The sequence below is a fragment of the Lithobates pipiens genome, unplaced genomic scaffold, assembly GCF_037356315.1.
Source record: "Lithobates pipiens isolate NorthernLeopardFrog02 unplaced genomic scaffold, aLitPip1_a1.2 Scaffold_28, whole genome shotgun sequence".
Taxonomy (NCBI): Eukaryota; Metazoa; Chordata; class Amphibia; order Anura; family Ranidae; genus Lithobates; species Lithobates pipiens.
Window position 1 is genome coordinate 122,354,111 of NW_027507789.1, and position 26,739 is coordinate 122,380,849.

General features: G+C 41.9%; 1 protein-coding gene across 5 annotated transcripts in view; it reads left to right on the plus strand.

Moving 5' to 3' along the window:
- LOC143935591 (signal transducer and activator of transcription 5B) overlaps nucleotides 1–26,739 on the plus strand; it is a 413,177-nt gene that overhangs the window by 259,819 nt on the left and 126,619 nt on the right. Inside the window, exon 1 of one of the 5 annotated variants that reach the window (XM_077459574.1) lies at nucleotides 10,023–10,041. The exons of the other annotated variants lie outside the window; for them this stretch is intronic. The gene's annotated coding sequence lies outside the window, so the exon portion shown is untranslated. Of the gene's footprint in view, nucleotides 1–10,022; nucleotides 10,042–26,739 lie in introns of those variants that run through there. 5 annotated transcript variants of the gene reach the window in all.

A 26,739-nucleotide genomic window follows, 5' to 3' on the forward strand; every position in this document is an offset into this window, starting at 1 on the left:
AGCTAAATGCCAAGGATTCTGTGGAAGGGCTGGCAGCTGAGTCTGCTTCTGAGCAATCTGGGCCAGAAGATGTCCAGTTGGTATCAGCCTCTCAGCTGCAGAAGCTTTTGATCCAGACTCTTACTCTTACCCCCGGTCCTCTTTGGGGTCCCTGAGGCCTCCTCGGGCAATACGGGCTTAACCCTTGCACCCACTCTTGGAACAGGCGGTGTATACTGATTGTGAACATCCTGACAAGATTTTCGTTCCTCCCAAGAGGTTTTCCATTTTATACCCCATGGAGGAAAAGTTTAAGAAGTGGAGCATGCTAGCCATAGATGCGCAAAGAGAAAAAAGTTAGCGCTTGCACCAGCCTCGTTGTGGAACTACCAAACTGATAAATACCTGAAACATAGGGGGAAATTTAAACAGAATTATTAAAAAATGTAATTGAAAAAGAGTGACTATGATAAGTCCATAAAGTAGCACCTTGAAGGCAGCCCAGTGAAGAGGAGAAGCTACTCTTGGAATAGCTGGTGGGGAAAGCACAAACTCTGTGCAGTATAGCAAAGAGTTTTTTAATGAGCAGAAAGTGCATACATACTGACGAGTAGATTGATGACAGGAATGTAAAATAGATAAAGGTAGATAAAAACATCTGGGAAGGAAGTCCATCCTTGGCTGTTTAGAGAAGCGGAGCAAGTTGTGCCAGTGGTCACCGAGGCTTCCTGGACCTCGACCATGCAGGGAGCCGAGGGATGTTGATACATCTGGGTTGAGCAGTGGCACAATAGGCGACCCGTTTGCGGAGCATGCGCTCATTCTTCAGGCCTAGCAAGGGCCATGTTGGATTAGGGCTTATAAACTCTAGTGCCAAGGCTCCAGGGTACTAGTGTCCTATGGCTGTTTTGTTTGCCACATATAAATGTAACGGGGCCAATATTATGGAGGGACAGAGGAATTCAATGAATAAGGGGGGAAAGGGGAACAGAGCGGTTTCTACACATAAACGGCTCAATGAAGGGAACAATAGAAATAATCATCAATTGGATGCACGTATAAAAATCTATAAATGAACATTTAAAATTATGACAAAAAACGGAAAACAAAAAAACTGAAAAAAACACAGACATAAATGAACATTTCTAAACACTGCAGAACAATATATACTCATGTGTATATATATATATATACACACGCAAGTGTGTGAGTATGAAGAGCAAGGGGGATATATATTAGGATAAAGATATATCCATAATAAGAATAATATTAATATTAAAGAATGGAGAAAAGTCAATGTAGCACCAATATTTAAAAAGGGCCCAAAATACATCCCTGGGAATTACAGACCAGTTAGCCTAACATAAATAGTATGTAAACTCTTGGAGGGGATGATGAGGGACTATATACAAGATTTTAGTAATGACAATGGTAGCAGTAATCAGCATGGATTCATGAAGAATTGTTCTTGCCAAACCAATCTACTTACCTTCTATGAGGAGGTGAGTTGCCAGCTAGATAAAGGAAGGCCCGTAGATGTGGTGTATCTGGATTTTGCAAAAGCATTTGACACAGTTCCCCATAAACGTTTACTGTACAAAATAAGGTCCATTGGCATAGGGTGAGTACATGGATTGAAAACTGGCTACAAGGGCGAGTTCAGAGTGTGGTTATAAATGGGGAGTATTCGGAATGGTCTACTAGGACCCCCAGGTCCTTTTCCATCCTAGATTCCCCCAGAGGTTCTCCCCCCAGTGTATAGATTGCATTCATATTTTTTCCACCCAAATGCATTATTTTAAATTTTTCTACAACCTCATTTGCCATGTAGTTGCCCACCCCAGTAATTTGTTTGAGTGAAAATGGGTATGTATGTAAATGAATGTGCCTATAGAATGTACATACTTTACATGTATATTAAAGTGGTTGTAAACCCTTACAAACCACTTTGACCTACAGGTAAACCTAGATTAAGGCTTACCTGTAGGTCCAAGAAATATCTCCTAGACCTATACGGTTTAGGAGATATTTGCCCGAAGACAGGCACCGCTGTCTACGGCGCATGCACCGTAGACAGCGGCGTGCAGGCGCACTGAGCGCGGCATTTCCAACAACGGAGCTGCCGTGCGTGACGGCTCCTGTGCGCATGCGTGGGAGTGACGTCATTGCGGCTCCGCCGAATGACAGCGGCGGAGCTGCGAGACCCCACCGAAAAGATGGATGCGCCGAACTACAGGGGACAGCGGTGACATCGCTGGCTCCTGTGTCAGGTAAGTGACACATAATGGGCTACTATGCGATGCATAGTAGTCCATTATGCTTTGCCTTTGCAGGGAATGAAAGAGGAAGTAAACCCATCAGGGTTTACTTCCTCTTTAATATCTATATCATGTTCATAAACACACCAGTGTGAAAAATATATATTTAAAGATTGTTTAAACAATGTAAGAAAAAATAGCAATTGGTAAGACAACAGGAGGGGAAAAAAATTATGCTAGCTTGCAATAGGGGAGGGGAAAGAAAAAGAAAATGAGAGACTGAACAATGCTATGTAAAGAGCAAAATGAATGAATGTTCCGCAGCAGTATAATACAGACATTCAACTAGCAACTAGTTGTTTTGGCTCCATCAATATCAGAAAAGATAGAAAGCATTGTTAAAACACTGTTACAACAGTAAAATAGTTTGTAAAAAATTCTTAAAATCCTGTATCCGCACAGGTTTAAAAGCAAAGGGGGGAAATACGGTAGTGGGAGTCAAACACCTGATGATGCAGCAGCACAACGGTGGCTTCTTTTCACACACAGATACACAAAGAGAAAAAGGTCAGCGCTTGCACCAGCCTCAGTGTGGAACCACCAAACTAATAAATACCTGAAACATAGGGGGAATTTTAAACAGAATGATTTAAAAATGTAATTGAAAATGAGTGACTATGATAAGTCCAAAAAGTAGCACCTTGAAGGCAGCCCGGTGTATATGAGAAGCAACTCTTGGAATAGCTGGGGGAGAAAGCACAAAGGCGCCACTCTTAAGTGCAGTATAGCAAAGAGTTTTAATCAGCAGAAAGTGCATTCATACTCACAAGAGTAGGTTGATAACATATAGGTAGATAAAAACATCCATGGCTGTTGTCTAGAGAAGCGGAGCGGGTTGCGTCGGTGGTCACCGATGCTTCCTGGACCTCAACCACGCAGGGAGTCTGGGGATGACAATACTTCCGGGTTGAGCAGTGGACCAATAGGCATTACGGGGGCCATGTTGGATTAGGGCTTATAAACTCTAGTGCCAAGGCTCCAGGGTCCTAGTGTCCTATGGCTGTTTTGCTTGCCACATATAAATGTAATGGGGCCAATATTAAAGCGGACCTCCACCCTAAAGTGGATGTTCCGCTCATCAGAACCCCCCCCCCCCCTCCAGTGCCACAATTGGCACCTTTCGGGGGGAGGGGTGCAGATACCTGTATAATCCAGGTATCTGCACCCACTTTCGGGAATAGCTAGTGACAGATGCCCCCCCCCCCACCCCCCCTGTTGTGTTCTGGGAAACACACAGTTCCCATGATACAGCGGGGACCAGTCTCATTGCGCTGAGCGACTCGTGTATGCGCAGTAGGGAACCGGGCAGTGAAGCCGCAACATTTACTTCCCGATTCCCTGACAGAGGATTGCTCGTCATCTGCTGCTGACATCGCTGGACCCTGGGACAGGTAAATGTCCATTTATTAAGTCAGCAGCTGCAGTATTTGTAGCTGCTGACTTTTAATATTTTTTGTTTAAGGTGCAGCCCCTACTTTGAGGAACAGGGGAATTCGATGAATAAGGGGGAACAGAGCGGATTCTACACATAAACGGATCAATGAAGGGAACAATAGAAATAGCCATAGTCATCGATGGACATTTAAAATTGGGTGCACACATAAAAATGTATTAATAAATGAATATTTAAAATTACAAAAAAACACAGGCATAGATGAACATTTCTAAGAACAACACTGCAGAACAACATGGTGTAAGATTCAAAGTATTGTACTCGTATGTGTATATAAATAGTCATAGGTGTATATAAATACACACGCAAGTGCGCAAGTATATAGAGCAAGGGGGTATATATTAGGATAATGGATGTATCCATAATAAAAGTAATATTATTATTAAAGATGAAGATGAAATAAGAACTTAATTTGTCCAGTGGCTAACGCACAGGGCTTGAAGGACCCTGTTGACAAACTGGAGTCACCCAATAAAGGCTTCCCTTTCTTTGGCCAGTTCAGCTGTTCAGCCAGCTGTAACAGCAATTGGAGTCTGGCAGTCCTTAAAGGATCAGGTCAGACCGACTGACAGGCCTAACCAAGAGGATGATCCTGCTGAAGAGCACTGCGTTTTGCTGTTGATGCCTTGAAGGATTCAATAAAACAGGTTTCTGGTTTGGCTCTCCTGTCTGTACACATGCACAGACTTTTGTGGCTTAAGAACTGGTCAGCCGGGCTTCCTTATAAGAATTTATTGTCAGGGTTCCCCTTTCATGGGGAACGTTTGTTTGGTGATAATTTATTAGGAAGATCAATCATAAGGTCTAGAAGACTTATGTTGCTTGGTGTGAAGCCAGAAAATGGCATCCTCAGAATATGTGATGGGAGAATTCTCTCTTTTCTACAGTTGACTGTGAAAATCAGATTGGCTCAGAGGTCAGATTTCAGCCCTGTCATTATCCTTCCAAAGGCCTTTAGCCTCCCATTCACTGGTCCAAACCTTTATGCAGGGGGCAACTGGTTTGCCTCCCTCCATTAGGTAACCTACAGTATGTGTCCTTGAGACTTAAATTTGGTGCTGTCTGTGTTACAGAAACGACCATTTGAGCCTATCAAGGAAATTCCATTAGTCTTGCTGTCACTTTGGCCATCACCTCAGCTAGAAGGGTGTGGGAATTGGCGGCCCTTTCAAGTAGGGAACTATACCGAATTCTTCACCACGACAAGGTGGTGCGTCCTATTCCATCCTTCTTGCCAAAGGTGGTGTCGGCCTTTCATTTAAATCAGGACCTTGTTTTGCCTTCTTTCTCTCAGCTTTGTTCAGCAGAAGAAATAGGACTGCATTCCTTGGACATTGTCCAGACAGTCATAGTTTATTTGTCTAGATCTGCGGAGATCTGAGGATCAGACTCCTTTTTTGTTTTACTGGAAGAACCCAAGAAGGGGCAGGCAGCTTCCATTGCCAATTGGGTCCGCCAGTTGGTCATTCAGGCCTATGTTCTGAAATGTAAGGCTCCTCCCTTTAGGGTGAGAGCTCATTCTACCAGGGGTGTAAGAACCTCCTTTGCCTTTCGCCATCAGTTATCTGTGGCTTAGCTTTGTAAGAACTGGTGCATACGTGCACAAGATTTTATCAGGTAAATGTTAGGCCGCGTACACACTGGCGGACTATCCGTCCAACTAAGTCCGTCAGACAATCCGACAGACAGTCCGTCCTACTTTTGAATGAACGGACTTGACCACACACGACGAACAGACAGTCCGCTGAAAGCTTGCGCGATGACGTGTACGGCACGTACGACGGGACTAGAAATTCGACGTCCAATACACTGCAATGCAACCTTCGGCCGTGTAAATCCTTTCTGAGCATGCGCCATACTTAGTCCGTCGAACTAGCCTACTCACGAGCGGACTGTCCGCTGAAACCAAGTTTGGATGGACAATATTACGGAAATTCCGAAAGACTTAGTCCGCCAGACTGTCCGCTGAAAAAGTCAGCTGAAGCCCACACACGAGCGGATTGTCCGCTGAAACACGTTTCAGCGGACTAAGTTGGACGGACAATCCTCTCGTGTGTACGCGGCCTTAGAGCAACCGAAGATTTGGCTTTTGGCCTTAGTGTATTACAGGCTGTCGTTTAAAGTCTGATGGCTATTTTTGTTTGGCAGGGTGTCTCCCTCCCCTCATGGCTATTGCTCTGGGACATCCCAGTTGGTAATGAATATTGGCCTAACTCTGTGTCCCGTGATTTATGATAAAGAAAATAGCCATTCTTACCTGTAAAATCCTTTTCTTTGAATACATCATGGGACACAGAGATCCCTCCCCTCTTTTTAGGATTCAGTGCTTGCTACAAAACTGAAGTACTTCCTGTATTGGAGGGGTCATATAGGGACGGACTTCCTGTCTATGACTTTGTCTACCAGTGTCCATTCACCTAGAGATGGCATATAACCCAGCATGTAATGAGTATTAAGATAAAAGATTAGCTCTTCGAAGTGCAGAAGATTCACCAAAGGGTTAAAAACACTTACTAGAGCTAGAAGTATAAAAGACTCATAGTGTGTATAATGTAGTCCCGCTTGGGGGGTAGCCCTGGAGATATCAGGTTAGCAGTAGATGTTGTAAATCCAAACTGGCCAGCAGAGGGAACTGCTAGATTTAAAGCCAAGAGGAATTGCTTGGTTGGGGTGTCACCCCAACCCAGCTTTTCCTCCTGGCTTTTGATCTAGCGGTTCCCTCTGGCTTTTTTATACTTCTACCTCTAGTAAGTGTTTTTAACCCTTTGGTGAATTAAAAGTCTACTGGCTTTCTTTTTTTATCCTGTTTATTTTAGAGTAGTTACTTACCTCTTGAAGTGCTGCCTCAGTGTCCTATACAGACGATTATCAACCAGAATTTACATTTTCCTTTGAGGATACTCTCTCTGGTCAGATACAGCTATCCAGAAGTGCCCTTCTTTTCTCTTATCCAGGTAATGAATATTAGCCTAACTCTGTGTCCCGTGATGTCAGTAGGGTCAGTAGGTTGTGACACAGAGTTGTCTTGCACCTGTAAAAATCAGTGAGCAGCATGTAGTGACAGGATAGGACAGTATGCAGTGGTAGGGCAGTCAGCGAGCAGTATGTATGGTAGGCGAAGGCCTAGAATTCCTGCTGGAGAAGCCACTCTACATCAGCCAGTTACCACACCACTGAAGATGAAAGACTTGCAGGGCTGCTACCTTTTCATCTTCAGCTGCTACACCCCCGGTCCTGGTCACAACCTTCAGCTGCCCTGGTAGAAGTTGAGGGAGTAGAAATCCAATATGAACTCCAGGGAGAGGACAGTGTCACAAACAGTACCGGCCCCGACCTATACCTCCCTATCATCTGTTGAGGCAATTGAGGGGAACCGAGGATGCTGCGCACGCTTCAGATATGCTCCTTTACAACTAATTACGTTGGTTGGTGGGATGTGGGTGGGTAGCACAGGGTTTGTATTATCAACCTGTGTTAAAAAGGGACCGAGGGGCTTTTAGCATTTTGCCACGGCTCCCCAGTTGAAAAAATCTGGCCTAAAGGATAGGGTGCCTCTCTTCTCGTTAAGGAGCACTCCACCAGATCTGTTAGCACTTTATGATCTTTTCAGGATCAGGTAACTATTTCTCAGATGTGCAAAGCTGTCACTTTGGCCTCTGTTCACACATTTGTTAAAGTGGCATGAAACCCAAAAACAAAAGTGTAATATATTGCAGCATATTAATCATTAGATATAATGGCTGTATTTTTTTTCTTTTTTTGGGGGGGGGGAATTTTTTCCCTTTTTATTTTCATCTGATAATCCGGTTTGTAACACACCTCCTGTCTTAAGGTGGATTCTCCATCTATGGAGGAGCACTGGAGTCACTCTTGGAAAGCAACATAACATGGTCTTGAGAAGGTAGTTGTTAGCAGTTTAGTAGATTTAGATGGAATTTACATAAGTGACTAACAAATTAAGGAGGATCCCCAGCTCCCCTCATAACTTAACTGATCTTGATCCAGCAATATGCATGAGAACAGCGGCTGCTCTGTCCCTCCACTAGGAAAATAGATAACAGTGTGAGCCATTAGCTCCAAATCCCGTCAATCAAATCATATGATGAGAGCCTGGGGGCATTCGGTAGATGCAGACAAGGAGACTCAGAACCCACACAAGTGCCCCCTCATAGAAAGCTGCTCCCCACTCGATTGGAGGGAAGAGCGCTGACGGGGGCCCCAGAGAAGAGGAGGAACAGGGCTTCTCTGTGCAATACCATTACACAGAGAAGGCAAGGATGACATGTTTATTTTCATTTTTAAAAGCAATTTAAATCTCCAGCTAAAACATTTTGGGCATTTGGGTTAAAGACTTTGCATAAATGAATAAAAGCTGGCTATTGTAAGCACCCCCGTCAGTGTTAAATGGCTTGTCTCAGTCCTCTGACTACCACTTTTGTTGCACAGCTTGGTGCGTTAAAGAAAGATGAAATATACTGACAGGATCCATAGCTTAAAACATAAGAAAAACAAGGACTGTTTGTTAATGCTACTGACAGATTGTATCATATGCACTGATCAGATATAACTTTATGACCACCCACCTAATATTGAGTTTTGGCATCAAAAAGGCCCTGACTCACCAAACTATGGATGCCACTATATCTCTAGGGATCTGCTACTGATGGCTTGGTGCCAGATTCTACAGCATAACTTCAAAGTAATACTAAAGGCTCAATTTGTTTTGCCTCTCTGCGTTTTTTTGTGTGTTTTTTTTTTTATTTCTAATGCCGTGTACACACGAGCGGAATGTCCAACAGAAAAAGTCAGACGGAATCTTTTCATCGTATATTCTGATCATGTGTATTCCTTATTGGACTTTTATTTATGAAAATTCTGACGGACCTAGAAATAGAACATGTTTTAAATCTTTCTGGCGGAACCAATGCCTATCGGGAAAACCGCGGGTCTGCATGCTGTTCCGACGGACCAAAAACAACGCATGCTCTGAAGCAAGTACAAGACGGAGGCTATTGGCTACTGGCTATTGAACTTCCTTATTCTAGTCCTGTAGTACTTGTTGTACGCCACCGCGTTCTTAGGGATCAGACTTTGGTGTGATCATGTGTATGCACGACAGTTTCAGCGGAACTCTGTCGGAACTCCGTCGGAGAAACTTTCAGAGTTTATTCTGACGGGAAAACCAGTTGTGTTTATGTGGCATAAGACCCCTTTCACACTGGGGCGCTTTGCAGGTGGTACAGCGCTAAATATGGCACCTGAAAAGCTCCCTGAAAAAGCCGCTTCTCACACCGCAGTGTGAAAGGCTAGAGGGCTTTCACATTGGAGCGGCGCGCTGGCAGGAAAGTAAAAAAAGTCCCGCTAGCTGCATCTTTGGAGCGGTGAAGGAATGGTGTGTATATTGCTCCTTCACCGCTCCTGCCCATTGAAATGAATGGGGCAGCGAGGCTATACTGGAAGCAAAGCACTGCTGCAGCAGCGCTTTGAGGTGGTTTTAACGGCTGCTAGCAGGAAGGGTAAAACCGCCCCACTTGCGGCCGAATACCGCTGCTAAAACTACAGTAAAGCGGTGTTAAAAATAGCGTCGCTTTACTGCCAGTGCCCAAACCGCCCCAAGTGTGAAAGGGGCCTTAAACTGGACGCTCTGCCACAGTACACTTACTGCATTGGGGCGGCATGGGTATGTTCAGTCATGTGTATATATACGTGATTGTGCCTCTTCTGGGTAAGGAGTGCGCATTCCATCGGGCACAGCGGATTACTGTTACCGGTATCCACTAACCAGGTATAATGTGACTGCTATGATTGGTCATAGCGATCACCATATAACAACATAAACAACCTGTCATAAATGGCTTTCTATTCAAGAAAAGCTTGCTTATTGTGATCAGAGCAATCCTATGGCGCTTGGCTACCTGTACCATGGGATTTGCCCCCATTAGCTGTGCACAAGCATTACACAGAGCAGGCAAGTATGACATGTTTGTTATGTTTAACAACATTTTTTTAAAAAGACTTTAGTTTCACTACCAGGTGGATGTTCAGGATTTCTCTGATGCCACTGTCAGGTGTATTGTGCTACAAGCTGCTCTCTTGGCCTCTTGTTTCTTAGGTCTGTTGGCATTGTTTTCCTGTCTTGCCCACCCCTCAGTTGGCCAGTAAAATCTGTTTACAAGACTCTCTTCTTGATCTGTCTATTGTGCAGTCAATTGAAGATAGATGCATATAATCCATGGTTAAAGCCGAAAGATCCGGTATCCTGTTCTTTACTCCAAGAAACAGATTTTACTGGTAAGTCAAAAATCCTCTTTTACTGCTAATTAAGAATATGAAATGTTCATATAATTACCACATTTCACTTTAAAGTAATACTTTTGACAAAAAATAAAAAGTAAGAAACGTGACTCTTGCAAAAGAAAATGCTTAAAGCTGAACCCCTGGCCTAAATGTAAATGCAGTTTTGTTAATGTAATCTATTGCTTAGAGTCCTTTTTCCATTTACTGCAGCAGCCAGGGAATCCTTTTTATCTGATCCTGTGCTTTCCAGGGCCCATACTCTGATTTCTTGTTTATAGGACCAGTGATCGTTATGCCCTCTCCTTCTGTGGAGTGGCCAATCATGTATGTGCCCCTTTTGATTGTGTAGGATGAGCAGTGTTATAATTACATTGTAACTTGTTACAGTGGCAGGACCCAGGCTGCTGAGGCCCCAAGTCTGTCCTGTCCATCTAGAGCTGCATACGTTGATTGACAGGTCGGGAGATTCCTGCTCTGTTCCATTCAGGCCTGCTTGGTAAACACCTATAATCATGCCATAGATGTGTCAATGCATCATGGGACTTTTAGTTTAATCAGGAGTGTCAAATAGTTCTGCTGACATCATACTTTTTAAAAGGTTGATTTCATGGAATATAAGTTACAGAAAGAAAAAATGCTTGATTTTATTGTGGCTAGAGAAAGGAAGTATTGAGGAAAAGTTTAAAGTATCTCAGAGTTCAGCTTTTTTTTTTTTTTTTTTAGCTACATTTTATTATTTCTTTTAAGGTTCAGCTTTAATAATCCTCTCTCCTGTGGGCAATGCATCGGATCTTGGCTTTCTTCAAGAGCTTTGGCACATAGAAAATATTCACTATCCTACACGCTTCTCGTGCCTCGTCCGACAGCAGCACACAGCAAGCTTTTGGCACATCTCCAAGTACACCGGATACCTGTCGTGTGCTGTGGTTCCATCTGCTGGTCCCTATGGCTATGTGGCTCAAATGTCTATTGTTACCAATCCTCAACTGCTATGGTAAAATTACCCTAACAGTTGTAAACCTCAGACGTAAAATATGAAAAAAAAGCATATTCCTCCATAGTGTGTACTATTAATTAAGAGCACTAAGTGTCATTTCTGTCTGATGCTTCGTTCCTCTGTTATCAGCATGAATTACTTCTGACACGTTTTCCTGACACCAAGAGAAAAATGGCGACAGTGGAGGGATTTCCAGCAGATTAGCTCTGTTGCTTTGTGAAGGGGGGGTGGAGGGGTGTCTCTCCCTCCCCCTTCTCTCCAATCAGCTCTCAGAGCTCTCCTCACTGAGCTCTGCAGAGTGTAACTTCGGCTCCCCGCCCCCTTTTTATGGCAGCCAGATTAGTTTTATAACTTCTGAACTTTGGATGTAGAAATGAGAAAACAGCAGATAAACAACTTTATGCAGAGGGATTTGTTTCATCTCTGTGTATCACATGAGGCGAGTCACTTCACTCGATATATGTAAGGGTTTACAACAACTTAAATTTTTCAGGATAACCCTTAGGAGATCTCCACCCCTAAAGACAAGCTTTTGGGGCTTACCTCCTTCTTGGTTCAAACTGTACTGATGTTTTAGCAAAACATTAAGGAAAATTTGCAAAGACAACACAATTTTAAAATGGAAAAGTATCATAGACAGTAGTCGGTTTTGCTTTGGTAAGTACACTGAAACAGCTACAATCACCTTCAGATTGAATTAATGAATCCATCCTCTACAGCCGTGTCCAAAATTTTTGAGAATGACAAATATTTTCGCAAAGTCTGCTACCTCGGTTTTATGATGACAATTTGCATATACTCCAGAATATTAAGCGTGATCAGATGAATTGCAATCAATTGCAAAGTCCCTCTTTGCTATGAAAATAAATTAATCTCCAAAAAATATTTGTACTGCATTTGAGAAGGCTTTGCTCAAGAGTCCAGTAAGTGCCAGAACCGCCTCCTACAGTTGATTCAGCTGCGGGATCGGGGCTCCACCAGTGCAGAGCTTGCTCAGGAATGGCAGCAGGCAGGTGAGTTGCATTTAAACTTCCTGCTTGGTAAAGTGTAACTGCAGTATGCTGACAGTGTCCGGATAGTAAGGTGGATACTGTGTCTGGGAAGAGAGCCTGTGTACTCGGCAGTGGCCAGCTTGACAAGGCTGCAGAAAAAACGGGGCATCTGCTACAACTAACTAGGGCTGCAACTAACGATTATTTTCATAATCGATTAGTTGGCCGATTATTGTTTTGATTAATCGGTTAATAACCTTAAAAAAAAATAAAAGTGGGTCAAATTGACTTTCATTTTCAACCACAGTGACAGAAAAATTTGGAAATAATAGAAAACTTCTCGGTCAAAGGAATTTTCAGACAGTGTATGTGCTTTTTGTTCAGAAATGAAGTGAAAATTTCAAACAAAATTCTTTCATTCAGCGAATGTACAAATATTTTTTATCTGAATATTCTCACCTGAAAATTGATCGGTGAGGCCAGCATAAGGCTCGGTACACACCTATGCAGTTTTTGCTTTTGATCTGTTTTTGCAGTACTTTTTGCTGTGCGTTTTGATTTTTGCGCTTTGATTGTACTGCAATTTGTGTTTTTTGCATTTTTTTTGGGCAGATTAAAAAACACAAATTGCTGCAAAAATGCATTACATTCTTTTCTGCGGCATCTCCATTGAAGTATATTAAACCAAAAAAGCACCGTTTTGCGTTAAAAGCCCCTGACCCTTTCCAAATATGCAGCGGCTGAAAAAAGCACAGATATGAACGTGTTCCATAGGAAACCATGTAAATGAACTGTAGTGCATTTCTGCAAAAAGCACCAATAAACATATAGATGTGAACCAGGCCTAAGACGTTTACTAACATAATGGGGTTAAAAAGGCTAAAATTAGCCCTTTATAGTACAAAAAAAAGCAGATAACTACTGGAAGGGATTCATTTTTTTTACTGTAGAACAGTGAAAGTAATATTTACAGTAGTGATTATATTTTTGTACTATAAAGGGCGTATTTTCGTTTTTTTTTTAACCCCATTATGTTACTGGCCAATTAATCGATCATGAAAATAGTAATCGATTAATTTCATAATCGATTAGTTGTCGATTAATCAATTAGTTGTTTCAGCCCTACAACTAAGTATCTCAAGTCATGTCCTTTTGACATGGGTGCATATGCCACCTTTTTGGCTCTTATTGGTAATGTTTTTACTTTTCACTTCCCTTGGTTTTTAGGAGTCAAAATGTCAAAATGTGTAAAATATTGCAGCTTGCTATTCCATGGAGAGGTGGCTGCATTTGTTTTTTTTAAGCTTCCTTTGCTTTATTTTCACCTACAATCTACAAATAAGGCATTTCCTGTCCCTGGGTGGCTACATCGCTCTGCTACTGTATCTATGGAGAGGAGCCATGGTTAAGCTGCTCTCTTGATGCGGACTACAAACATGTTTGTGTCTGTTCATTTCCATCACTGCCTGTACTGTAAAACTAAAATAAATACTCCAAGTTTTGCATGAAAGCTGCCTACATTTTTGTGCTGGATCAACTGTGAGTATAGGATTGTCATCCCACACTATCACAGTCCCACTACTGTAGAAGTCACTGATTGCCGCCATTAGTAGTATAAAGAAAAAAATACCAATGTATGTATACCATTTTTTTTACCAAAGGCATATAGCAGAATGTAAAAAGGGGGCGCACCTTTAGAGCCCACTTTCTTGGGACAGCAGTCACCCAGCCCTGGTTAGGGGTTCATTTGCAGGTTTAGCTGCATAAGGTCAGGGTGTTGGGTAATAGGTGTACTGTCTCTTTAAATTATTTCTATTAAGCTTTAGGTGGTCCAATCGGAATACAGGGAAGGTTCTGGAAGGTGTTAAGAGGCTGCTGAGGGTCTCTACTTCCTCTGACAGCGGCTGACCTAAAGGAGAAGGAGCTCCCTCCCTCCCTTGTTGCGGTATTTTTTATGTGATTGGGTCACCCCGGAATCTGGGAGGGATGTATTTTCTTTGATTAAATAAAGGTTCAGTAGCCCGTGTTCTGAAAACTGGGCAAAGTTTTGCTGTATATATTTATATTTACCGCGGTCATTTCTTTGCCAAAATACGGTATGTGTATGTGTTTAGTTACGGGGAACTTGGGTGAAGAGCAATGTGTGACCTGCTGTCCCATACATTTTGGCCTGAATTTATGATTAAATTCGATTTTTACATTTTGTTTTATTGGATGTTTTTCTTTTTTTTTTCAAAGTTTTCTGTATTTTTTCTTTTATAGCACAAAAAATAAATCCAGTTGGGATCAAATACCACCAAAAGTTGACTCTGTGTGAAAACAATGATATAAATGTCATATGGGTACAGTGCTGCATGACCGCACAATTCCAAGTTAAACTAGAGCAGTGCTAAATAGCAAAAAAGCATGATGAAGCATGTGCATTACCATTGGAAATAGTCACACAATTCATTGGTATATGCAGAAATCCCGATGTGTTAAAAGTAGGATATTCTTTTGCCTCACATGAAGCCTCCATAGATCGCAAAAAAAAAAAAAAAAAAGCTGACAGAGGTTATGACCCTCCATTACTCTATCCAATATGAAAAATGCTTTGGTTTTAGTTCTACTCTACACTGTTTATGTGCTGAGTTGTGTATTAGTAATGTGTCAATCAGTAGCCTGCAATGTGTTTAAAAAGGAGATGTAGTGGTTTGTCTTGCCCTGCTGTAATGCCTCCCTCTGCTCATTACCTTGAATGTTGGGAGAGCATTTGCCAGTCCAGCATACAGATGATTGCTAGTTGTTATATTAGAAGTTTCAGCCTTGAATCTGCTGCTGTGGCTAATGCTTGGGGTCTTATACACAAATTTATTTTAAAGACACCTTTCCATCTGCATCAGTCTTTGGAAAGAGATGAATATTCCCCTTCACACATGGGTATAAAATCCGGCCATTATGTTGAAAATAAAGAATTCAAACAACAAAATAAATGGCTGATATACATGCATGTGATCCATTTTTTGTGTCTGTGAAGAGCTTTGCAGTTCTGTTAAACTGCTGGGATTGATAATTCCGTATATTGGAAAAGGTTGGCATCACTGTTCAAAGCTTTTTAATTGTACGTATCTTAATGGTAGGTCTGTCAAAGGCTGCTTTGTGCTTGCCCTCCTGTAAGCCTATGGAGCTTCACCCAAAATGGGAATATAGCAGAATGTGCATCCTCGCAAAGCTGCTAAAGTATTTGGTGTAGAGTGAAATATGCCTTCAGCTGTCCCTAACATCTTCTCTACAGCCTCAAAGTCCCCACTGCAGCCGTAGACCAGCTGTTGCCATCTACTGAGCATGCTCTGGTTTCAGTTCATTTCTAAGCTCTTAAAGAGGAAGTAAACTTCCCTCTGTTTGTACCTATAGGTAAGCCTATGATAAGGCTTACCTATAGGTACTGTACACCTCCTAAACTTGCACCGTTTGGGAGATATTTACTGTATTCTGAGCCAATTACGTCATTGACGCATGCGCTCTGAAGGAACGACCACACATGTTGTTCTTTGCAGCCCTGTGCCATAACCAGGGGCTCCTGTGTGCATGTGCGGAAGGGACGTTGCACATCTTCGTCCAGTCACAGAGCTGGAGTCCACAGACATGGAAGGAAGACAAGCGAAGATGGATGCGGCCTCCAGCGGGGATGACAAGGGCTTCGTTTGCAGGTAAGTGTCACATAATGTGCTAGTATGTGATGCATACTAACACATTATGCCTTTACTTTGCAGGTAAGAAGAAAAACAAGGCGTTTACTTCGTCTTTAATTTCCTCCTCCTTCTATCTGTGCAGCCAATGTAACTACAGAGTCACACATGTGAGCAATATACACAGTGGTAAACTACACTCCTCTCCCTCCTCCTCCTTCATGTCCTACTATTGCTAAACTCTATGGGGGTGGGATATAGTATGCTGATTGCCTTACATTCACTAGGAAACCAAACTCATAAAAATCTGTACTAAAGTATCAAATGTAATTGCTAATACCTGAAAAGTTAAAAAAGAGCATTGGCTGCGGAAGCTGTCTGAACAAACTGAAAGCTAGCATCAATCATCTTTGACACCATGGCTTTGACTGGTTTGTAATTGACCTTGTAGGTACTGCTATGCAACTGGCTTTGTGAGTACTATTGTGTAACTGGCTTTCTAGCTACTACATTAAAACTTTTAAAGAAACCTACAACTTTGCTGCAACACTGCTTTAGAAGTTCTGGTTCTAAAGTACCCATTTCCAAACCCTGTTCTAAATCAGTAGCTCCAAAACCCTGTTTTAAGGCTACATTCACACAGGCGGGCTGATCTGAAATGAGGAGGTACATGAGTTGGAGGAATGTAAAGTGTGAAGGTGCAGGAATTGGGGGTGATCTGAGGTGTGAAGGTGCGGGCATTGGGGCTGATATGAGGTTGATATGAGGTGTGAAGTTGCGGGCATTGGGGCTGATCTGAGGTGTGAGGGAATTGGGGCTGATATGAGGTGTGAAGGTGCGGGCATTGGGGCTGATCTGAGGTGTGAGGGAATTGGGGCTGATATGAGGTGTGAAGGTGCGGGCATGGGGGCTGATCTGAGGTGTGAGGGAATTGGGGCTGATCTGAGGTGTGAAGGTGCAGGCATTGGGGCTGATATGAGGTGTGAAGTTGCAGGCATTGGGGCTGATCTGAGGTGTGAGGGAATTGGGGCTGATTTGAGGTGTAAAGGTGCAGAAATTGGGGTGATCTGAGGTGTCAAGGTGCAGGAATTGGGGCTCGTCTGAGGTGAGAAGGTGCAGGAATTGGGGCTCGTCTGATGTGAGAAAGTGCAGCAATTGGGGCTCGTCTGAGGTGAGAAGGTGCAGCAATTGGGGCTCGTCTGAGGTGAGAAGGTGCAGCAATTGGGGCTTGTCTGAGGTGAGAAGGTGCAGCAATTGGGGCTTGTCTGAGGTGAGAAGGTGCAGCAATTGGGGCTTGTCTGAGGTGAGAAGGTGCAGCAATTGGGGCTCGTCTGAGGTGAGAAGGTGCAGGAATTTGGGCAGATCTGAGGTGTGAAGGTGCGGGCATTGGGGCTGATATGAGGTGTGAAGTTGCAGGCATTGGGGCTGATATGAGGTGTGAAGGAATTGGGGGTGATCTGAGGTGTGAAGGTACAGAAATTGGGGTGATCTGAGGTGTCAAGGTGCAGGAATTGGGGTGATCTGAGGTGAGAAGGTGCAGGAATTGGGGCTCGTCTGAGGTGAGAAGGTGCAGGAATTGGGGCTCGTCTGAGGTGAGAAGGTGCAGGAATTGGGGCTCATCTGAGGTGAGAAGGTGCAGGAATTGGGGCTCGTCTGAGGTGAGAAGGTGCAGGAATTGGGGCAGATCTGAGAAGTGATTTCACAGAAGACCACTTGCCAACCAGCCGCAGTCATTATACTGCAGCAGGTTGTTGCGGCTGCGCAAACCGCTGTAGGTGTACGTTGTCTGCTTGTAAGAGCTATAGGGGGTGCCCACGATGCCAGAGCCGATGTGCGCACCCGCAATGTCTACCGGCGATCACTGGCGATCGACAGATCCCTGTTCTATCAGGGAAGTAGAGAGACATCTGGTGTTCCTAGGAATCGGGGACCGCGATCTCTCTCTATTCGTTGTCAGTCCATTCCCACCGCAGTGCGTCCTTAGGGAACACTTAACCCCTTGATCACCCCCTAGTGTTAACCCCTTTCCTTCCAGTGACATTTATAAAGTAATCAGTGAAGATTTTTAGCTCTGATCACTGTATAAATGTCAATTGTCCCAAAAAAGTGTCTAATCTGTCCACCGCAATGTCGCAGTCCTGCTAAAAATCGATGCTCACTGCCATTACTAGTTAAAAAAAAAATAAAAAAAAATGTTAAATGCCATAAATAAATATATCCTCTATTTTGTAGACGCTATAACTTTTGCACAAACAAGTCAATATACACTTTTTGCGATTTTTATTTTTTTTGGTTAAAAAAAAATAAATGTAGAATACATACTGGCCTAAACTGATGAAGAAAAAAAAATTGTAGATATTTATTATAGCAATTTTTTGTTTATAGCGCAAAAAATTGCATTTGGGTACAACGTCGAATGGCTGCGAAATTGTCAGTTAAAGCGATGCAGTGCCGTATTGCAAAAAATGGCCTTGTCAGGAAGTGGGTAAATCCTTCTGGGGCTGAAGTGGTTAAAATGCAAATCAACTTATATAACATAACTTTTTTTTGAAATGCGATTGTCTGGATTTTTTTGTTGTTATTCTGTCTCTCGCTGTTAAAATAAACCTACCATTAAAATTATGGACTGATCATTTCTTTTTCAGTGGGCAAACATGCAAAATCAGCAAGGGATCGAATACTTTTTTCCCTCATTATATATGGAGCTCAAATGTTTTTTGATATTTGTCATTTAAATTTAATTATCATTTGAATTGCTGTTCTGAAACCGTTTTTTTTAGTCATGTGACCAGCAAAGCACCAATCAGAGCTGGCCAGATACAGACTTGGGTACTGCAGACGTGCTCTGCTGATGTAGAGAGCATACATTGCAGAGTATTAGCAGTCCCTCCCAAAGATCTTTACCTGCAGATGCCAAAGAACATGGATACATCATGTAACCACACTGCAGTAATAAGGTACTTAGAGGATTCTTTTAACCACTTAAGCCCCGGACCATTTTGCTGGCCAAAGACCAGAGCACTTTTTGTGATTCTGCACTGTGTTGCTTTAACTGACAATTGCGCAGTCATGCGACGTGGCTCCCAAACAAAATTGACGTCCTTTTTTTCCCACGAATAGAGCTTTCTTTTGGTGGTATTTGATCACCTCTGCGGTTTTTATTTTTTGCGCTATAAACAAAAATAGAGCAACAATTTTGGGAAAAAAAGCATTATTTTTTACTTTTTGCTATAATAAATATCGCCCATATTCCTCAGTTTAGGCCGATACGTGTTTATTGATTGGTTTGCACAAAAGTTATCATGTCTACAAAATAGGGGATAGTTTTACGGCATTTTTAATAATAATTTTTTTTTTTTTTTTTTTACTAGTAATGGCGTCGATCTGCAATTTTTATCGTGACTGCCACATTATGGCAGACACATCGGCCAATTTTGACACATTTTTGGGACCATTTTTGGGTTTACATTAACATCTCCTCGTTCTTCAGCGGCGTAAGATGATTGCGGCGATCGAGTCCGCGGAACCTGCGATCTGACTCACAGAACTCCTGGAAGGATTGCACACACGCCGCCGCCAGCACGCACATGAGCCCACAGTGGCAAACTCAAAGGGACGTACCTGTACGCCCATTTGCCCAGCCATGCTTTTCTGCCGACTTATATGTACATGTGGCGGTCGGCAAGTTGTTACAAAAAACTAAATACAGTGGCATTGTATATATGATTTAGATGAATTCATTTTGCCAGTTAACATTTCTCTATTTAGTATTGCTTTAAGATAACAGAGTAATACATTGATTGTTTTTCTGAGGGACAATCTAGGCTTTCCTATGTCAATATCGTATTGCAAAATTTCCAATTCTGCAATCTCTTTTTATGTGACAATGGTGAGAATAAACAAAAATTGGAATAAAAAAGCAGAAAAATAGCTGAGAGAAGGAGGAAATTAATTAAAGTGGTGGTGCACATAAAAATAAAAAATTCATCAAAATTAATCAAAAAAAAAACTTAAAAACAAATATTTGGAAAAAAAATTGTTGTAACTCATCTCTAAATGCCTGTTGCTAGGGGGTCCCTCGTAGTCTGCCTCCTTCAGTGCCTGGGCTGGTGACATCACTCCACGTCGGCACAGGAAGGGCTTAGCTCTGCCCCCTCCCTCCTGTGCGGACACATTTTTTTTTAAGGGGAACTCCTCTTTAATGAGGGTTGATGAGGGCGCTAAGTAAGGTTTTTTCAGAAGTGTGTTAACCACTTCAGCCCGGGAAGGATTTACCCCCTTCCTGACCAGAGCACTTTTTGCCATTCGGCACTGCGTAGCTTTAACTCACAATTGCGTGGTCGTGCGACATTGTACTCAAACAAAATGTATGTCTTTTTTTCACACAAATAGAGCTTTCTATTGGTGGTATTTGATCACCTCTGCGTTTATTTTTTGGCGCTATAAACAAAAAAAGACTATTTTGAAAAAAAAACGAATTTTTTTCTTTTTGCTATAATCAATATCCCCCAAAAATATATAAAAAAAACGATTTTTTATGAGATATGTATTCTACACATTTTTGGTAAAAAAACACACTAAGTGTATATTGATTGGTTTGCGCAAAAGTTATAGCGTCTACAAAATAGGGGATAGTTTTTGAATTTTTTTACTGGCGATCTGCGATTTTTATCGTGACTGCGACATTATGGCGGACACATCAGACATTTTTGGCACTATTTTGGGATCATTGTAATTTAGAAGGCGATCAGTGCTATGCACTAATTACTGTGTAAATGACACTGGTAGTGAAGGGGTTACCCACTAGGGGGCGATGAAGGGGTTATGTGTACTAGGGAGTGATTCTAACTGTGGGGGGGGGGGCTACAACGCACATGACAGAGATCACTGCTTTCGATGACAGAGAGCAGTGATCTCTTTCCTGTCACTAGGCACAACGGGGAAATGCTTTGTTTACATCTCCCCATTTTACCTCTCCGTGACAAGATCGCGGGCACCCAGCGGACATGGTATGTGCGGGACCCACGGTCCTGGAGAATGTGGTGTGCGCTGGTCGGGAAGCAGTTAACTAAGGGTGACTATGGCACCAGAATTCAGTATAGGAAAAAGGCAAGCCATGAGAGGCAGTGGGACACTTTGGGCAATGTTCTGCTGGGAAACTTGGGTCCTGTCATTCATGTGGATGTTATTTCGACATGTACCACTACCACCTACCTAAACATTGTTGCTTACCAAATACACTGGTTCATGGAAGAGGTATTCCCTGATGATAATGGCCACTTTCAGCAGGATAAAGCAGCCGCTTGGCCATTATCACAAACAACGGGAGGGGATGTCTGGGTCTCCCCAAGTGAGTGGATGGCACGTCCGCTGGCAGGCCAGAGTCCTGAAACAAAGCCGGAAAATGGCATCAATCGGGTCTCTGATGTAACCCAGAACTGGTCACATCATCACTTCCAGTTTACTCAGCCGCCAAAGGCGCAGATTTTAAAAAGTCCAAAGTATTCAAAAATTAAAATGTTGTTGTTTTGAATACTTTGAAGTGCACAGGAGGGGTTTGGAGTCTTTTAGACCCTAGATCTCTCCATAAAGAGTACCTGTCACTACCTATTCCTATCACAAGGCATCTATTATGCACATGCTGATGCAGATGTAGGGGGGTCCATACCCCAGATGATGACTCGTTAGTTGAAACGCGTTGGGTGGACCTACTTACAAGCATCGCTCATGCACCTGTACCTACATATGATGTGCTTACTTATGATCATCTAAATGTGAGTGTTCATTTTTAAACGTTTTTATTAAATACTACTTTTCAAACGGTATCATGCTATGCAAGTTTTTCATTATATTACGCATGTTACGTGGTTACCAAACCTCCGTCCTCTACATGAAATTACGTTATACATCCTCTGCATTCCATTGATGTCTTGGCTCGTTGATGTTGATTAACCAATTTGGATCCAGGACCAGCTGTACCCATCGGATTAACAAACCTTTTTGACTTGGGGGGGTATATGCCTCTTCAAGTCAGTGATATCTGGTAAGCCTCCTCATGTCAATGGTGGTGGTGTTTTCGGCTATCTTTCCATCCGGTGGTTGAATTCTAATGTTCAGTTTTTTTTTTGGACCACACTTTTATGCTTTGGACTTTTTATTTGCTGTCTACACTCACGATTGTCATTGACACTTTTGATTGGTGTAAAATCAACACAGTGAGACTCATTGTATTCACATATGGTGGGAGGAATGTAATTGATTTGAACAATTGGTTTTATTACTTGTGTAAATGCAGATATTTACCAATTTCACTTATATATACAATTAGCGCTGCACTTTTCCATATATGTCCCCAAAACAGGTGACAGGCGGCAGGAAAAACTTGACAAAAAGAGCTAAACCTTTCCCACTCAACTAAAAAAAATAAAAAATAAAAAAAGGCTTTACCTTTTACCTTGAGCTATATTTGAATAGTCATAGTCGTTGCCTGGCATGAAGGAAAAGTCAGGGCCCTATTCCTGTGAGCTGCCAGCCATGGCTCTTTGCATTTGTCCCTAGCTGACTTGCTGGGCTGCCGTTCAGTAGAACCTGTTTAGCAGTATACTCCTGGATATTCATCGTTGTTTCTAATGTGTACTCTTATGTTTAACAATAGCAGCATTTGACATTGCTTTAGTTTAGTGACAGGACTTCTTGGAGGCACTCCAGATGGGATTTTTGCTTTAGGGAATTTTTTACCTCCCATGGGATCCTGGCAGCTGGGAAAAACAATGTACCCTCTAAAGGAAGTTTTGTTTTCAATTCACTTGGAATGTGGACTTAGTTTGGGACCAGAGAATCCCATTCATCGTGTTGCTGCTGCAATCCGCTCTGCGTATCCGTGGATCCAATGCCCCCTCCACCCACCTTCTGCTCGCCTTCTAAATAGATACATTGCGCAATAAGAATCCTGACATCTTTCATCCTCTGGCAACAACAACCGCCTTGCAGTCTGAGGTTAACCCTTTTCTATTCAAAGCAGAATTTTGCAAGATTGATTTTATTTTTATTTTTTTTATTTTTTTTTGTATGCTCGGAATCGACACTGAAATCCGTGGTATTTATATGTAGAATATTTAGGGTATGTATCTAAATGTGATTGCAATCTTTGGTTTATATATGAAATTATTATTTCAACAATCATTTTAACGTAATTGCTATAATTACTCAACGTGTACTCCAAGTACAGTATACACTGTATATTCCATTTAAATGGGATTTCGAGCTTAAAGTGGTATTAACTACTTCAGCCCCAGAAGAATTTACCCCCTTCCTGAACAGGTGACGCAGTGATACGGCACTGCGTTGTTTTAACTGACAATTACGCGGTCGTGTGACGTGGCTCCCAAACAGAATTGACGTCCGTTTTTTCCCACAAACAGAGCTTTCTTTTGGTGGTATTTGATCACCCCTGCAGTTTTTATTTTTTGCGCTATAAACCAAAAAAATGGCAACAATTTTTTAAAAAACGCATGATTTTTTACTTTTTGTTATAATATCCGTAAAAAAATATTTTAAACATTTTTTTTTCCTCAGTTTAGATCGATACGTATTCTTCTACATATTTTTGGTAAAAAAAAAATCGCAACAAACGTTTGATTGGTTTGCGCAAAAGATATAGCATCTGCAAAATAGAGGTTAGTTTTATGCCATTTTTATTGATAATTTTTTTTTATGCTATTAATGTCGGTGATCAGCGATTTTTATCATGACTGCGACATTATGGCGGCACATCAGACAATTTTGACACATTTTTGGGACCATTGGCATTAATACAGCGATCAATGCTAAAAAATTGCATTGATTACTGTAAAAAGGGCACTGGCAGCGAAGGGGTTAACCGCTAGGCAATGCTGTAGGGGTTAAGTGTGTCCTAGGGAGTTATTCTGACTGTCGGGGGGCTGTGTGTGACATGTCACTGATCAGCGCTCCCGATTACAGGGAGATCTGATCAGTGACACTGTCACTAAGCATAACAGGGAAATGCTTGTTTACATTAGCATCTCCCCATTCTTCCTCCACGTGAGACGGTCACGGGTATCCCCGCGGACATCGGGTCCGCTGGACCCGCAGTAAGAGCTCCCAGCTGGCCGCCTCTTAAAGGGCAACGTACAGGTACGTTAATCTACCACAGTATCTCTGCGTGAGGCAGTCGGGAAGCAGTTACACACAAAACCAAAAATTTTATATATTTCCCCTTATCAGTCATTAGATCTGGTGGCTGCATTCGTTTTCTTTCATTTTTCTTTTTTAGTTTTTTTTTCCCCTTTGTTTTCACCTGGTGATCTGGCCAGGAGCACACCTCCTGTATTTGAGTGCCCCCACTCTGGATGAAGGAGCAACAGACACCTTTAGACAGCAGCATTGTCAGCCTGGTGGGAGGGGAGTGTTAGATGTACTAGCAGATTTAGATACACTAACACATTTTAGCCTCCAGTTTACACTGCACAAGCAGTTACCGCAAGTTCTTTTTCTTTTTAGAATAAAGGTTTTATATGAATACATAAAAAGCTGATCATCGTAAGATCCCTTGTTGGTGGTACATGGTTTGTTCAAACACTTTAATCTGCTACATATGCAGGAAAGGTTGTTCTATTGTATGCAGCCACTGCATCTATGTTTAAATTACATACAAATTTATGTATGTCTGCTGTACCACACAGGGTACTTAGAATCCAGGACATCCCTGATGCATATTTCTACACCCCCTATTATCAGCGTTGATTGCTAACCCCCTCTGCACATTTTTTTCTTTTATTCTTAAGAAAGACCACCCATCATAGTTATGCTTGAAAACGGAAGGATAAGGTATGCTTAGGTAGCCAAGGGCGTGTGATTATAATTACCAGGGTGATGTACACTGTGACAGATGTGAACAAAAAATCTGATTTGAGCCCGAGCAAAGGAAAGATGAATAGAAGGGCTGGGAAAATTGAAGATTAATTCCTCGATTAATCTTACATTTTTTTGATCGATCAAAATTCTTTTGATCGATACTCACCTCTCTGCCGGATTACAGGTCTTCAGGGAGTTCTGTTGGAGATCCTGTGACATCACAGACATCGATGTCATCGGACGACTCCCCCCTCCCCCAAGAGCCCTCGTCTGCTAACGAAGGGAAGGGGGAGGAGTCCGGTGACGTCGATGTCTGTGACTTCACTGGACAGTGATGGTAAATATGGATCTGGTTAACTGGGATCATTCAGTGAGCTAAGTGTAGGCAAATTTGATAATCTACGTTTTTAACATTGTTGTAAAAAAACAGCAAAATGTTAACACTCTGGTATGTCTGCGTGACTGGCTAAAGTGATACCTACTATAAAGTGACTGACAGTTAATATACTAGATAAGTTTTATAATCAAAATGAAACTACCTTTCTACGTTTTTCTTAAAGTTTAATAAAAAACAATGACTTACGTCAGTGCTACAGTTTCAATTTAAAATGTATTTGTGTGAACTGTGAAGTTAAATCATGGATTGTGGAAACTAACTAGTGGCGGGTGATTGTATATAGTGTATACCACATTTACCACTGATTAATGCAGAGTTGCAATGCAAGGAGATCAGCTAAAAGTTGTTGGATCTGTATGTGCGTTATAATTAATCAAAATTATTTGATTAATTGATTTTAAAAAAAAATTATTAATTGAACAGGAAAATTTTAATCAGTTAAAAAGCCCTAATGAATAGCATTCTTTTCTCCCCTTCTTGTACATCCAATTATGGGATTAGAACATGCTGATATCTAATGTGTTCAAGATTTTTGTGTGAGTCCTTTTAACATTGTGGTTTGCCTCTGCTTGGAACCGCTATATCTAGTACAGTACAGAGGGTCCTTCATCCCATTGAAGCCTCCTTATAACGTTGTAGCTTTATTCACACTGGAAAGAGTGTGGCAAACTATTTGTATAATATAAGTACACAAAGCATAAGCAGAGGTTTCTTCTTTTTTTTTTTTTTTTTTTTTCCCCGTTAGTAAAGTGGTTATTCTTTAACATAAATCTGAACCCTGATTGACTACCATTAAGGTACATTTATGCCACGCTAAACTAGAGCTCATTGATAAAACCCACATAAATGAGGGTAATCGAAAACAAACAATACTACAAAAATAATAATAATATAGTAATGATAATTTTCAAGATATATGAATCAAAGTTGCTCCATAGAACATGCTCCAAATCTTATAGTAATAAATAAAGTGCTATAGTGCTGGTGAACAACATTACTGAAGATGAATCAAAAATTTGCACAATCATATAGTCCATGAAAACGTGATCCTAAAACTTGCAGTGGTGTTCCAAACATGTTCAGGTAACAACACACTTGTGCTCCCCCCTCCCCCTTTGTGAATATGCTCACCTCAGGGTGTATGACCTCACACTTAACCACTTCCGGACCGCCCACCATCATTATACGTCGGTACTTTGAAGGAGGATATCGCTGTTATGGCAGCAGCTAGCTACCATAACCCCAGTATCCTCCTTTTCAGCGGGTGCTCCGGTTTAAGAGAAAAGTGGTCTCTGTGGTGGAATCGCCGCAATATCACTTTTATCGGCGGTGGGAGAGGGTCCTTAGCGATCGTGTCTGGTCCCCAGCCTGGTTACGAAGACGAGTGAGGGGAAGATGGCCCCACCTGTCTCCATATCACTGAAGGGCGGAAACTACGTCAAAATGTCACTTCTGACCATAGCTCTTAAAGGGACATTTTTTTTTAAATGACAATTTTTTTTTATTTTAATGTAAATATGAGATCTGAGGTCTTTTTGACCCCAGATCTCATATTTAAGAGGTCCTGTCATGCTTTTTTATTTGATGTTTACATTCCTTGTAATAGGAATAAAAGTGACACAATTTTTTCTTTAAAAGTGTAAAAAAAAAAGGTAAAATAAATATAAAATTTTTTTATTTTTTTTTTAAAAGCACCGCGTCCCGACGAGCTCGCGTGCAGAAGTCAAGGCATACGTGACTAGTGCCCGCATATGAAAATGTGTT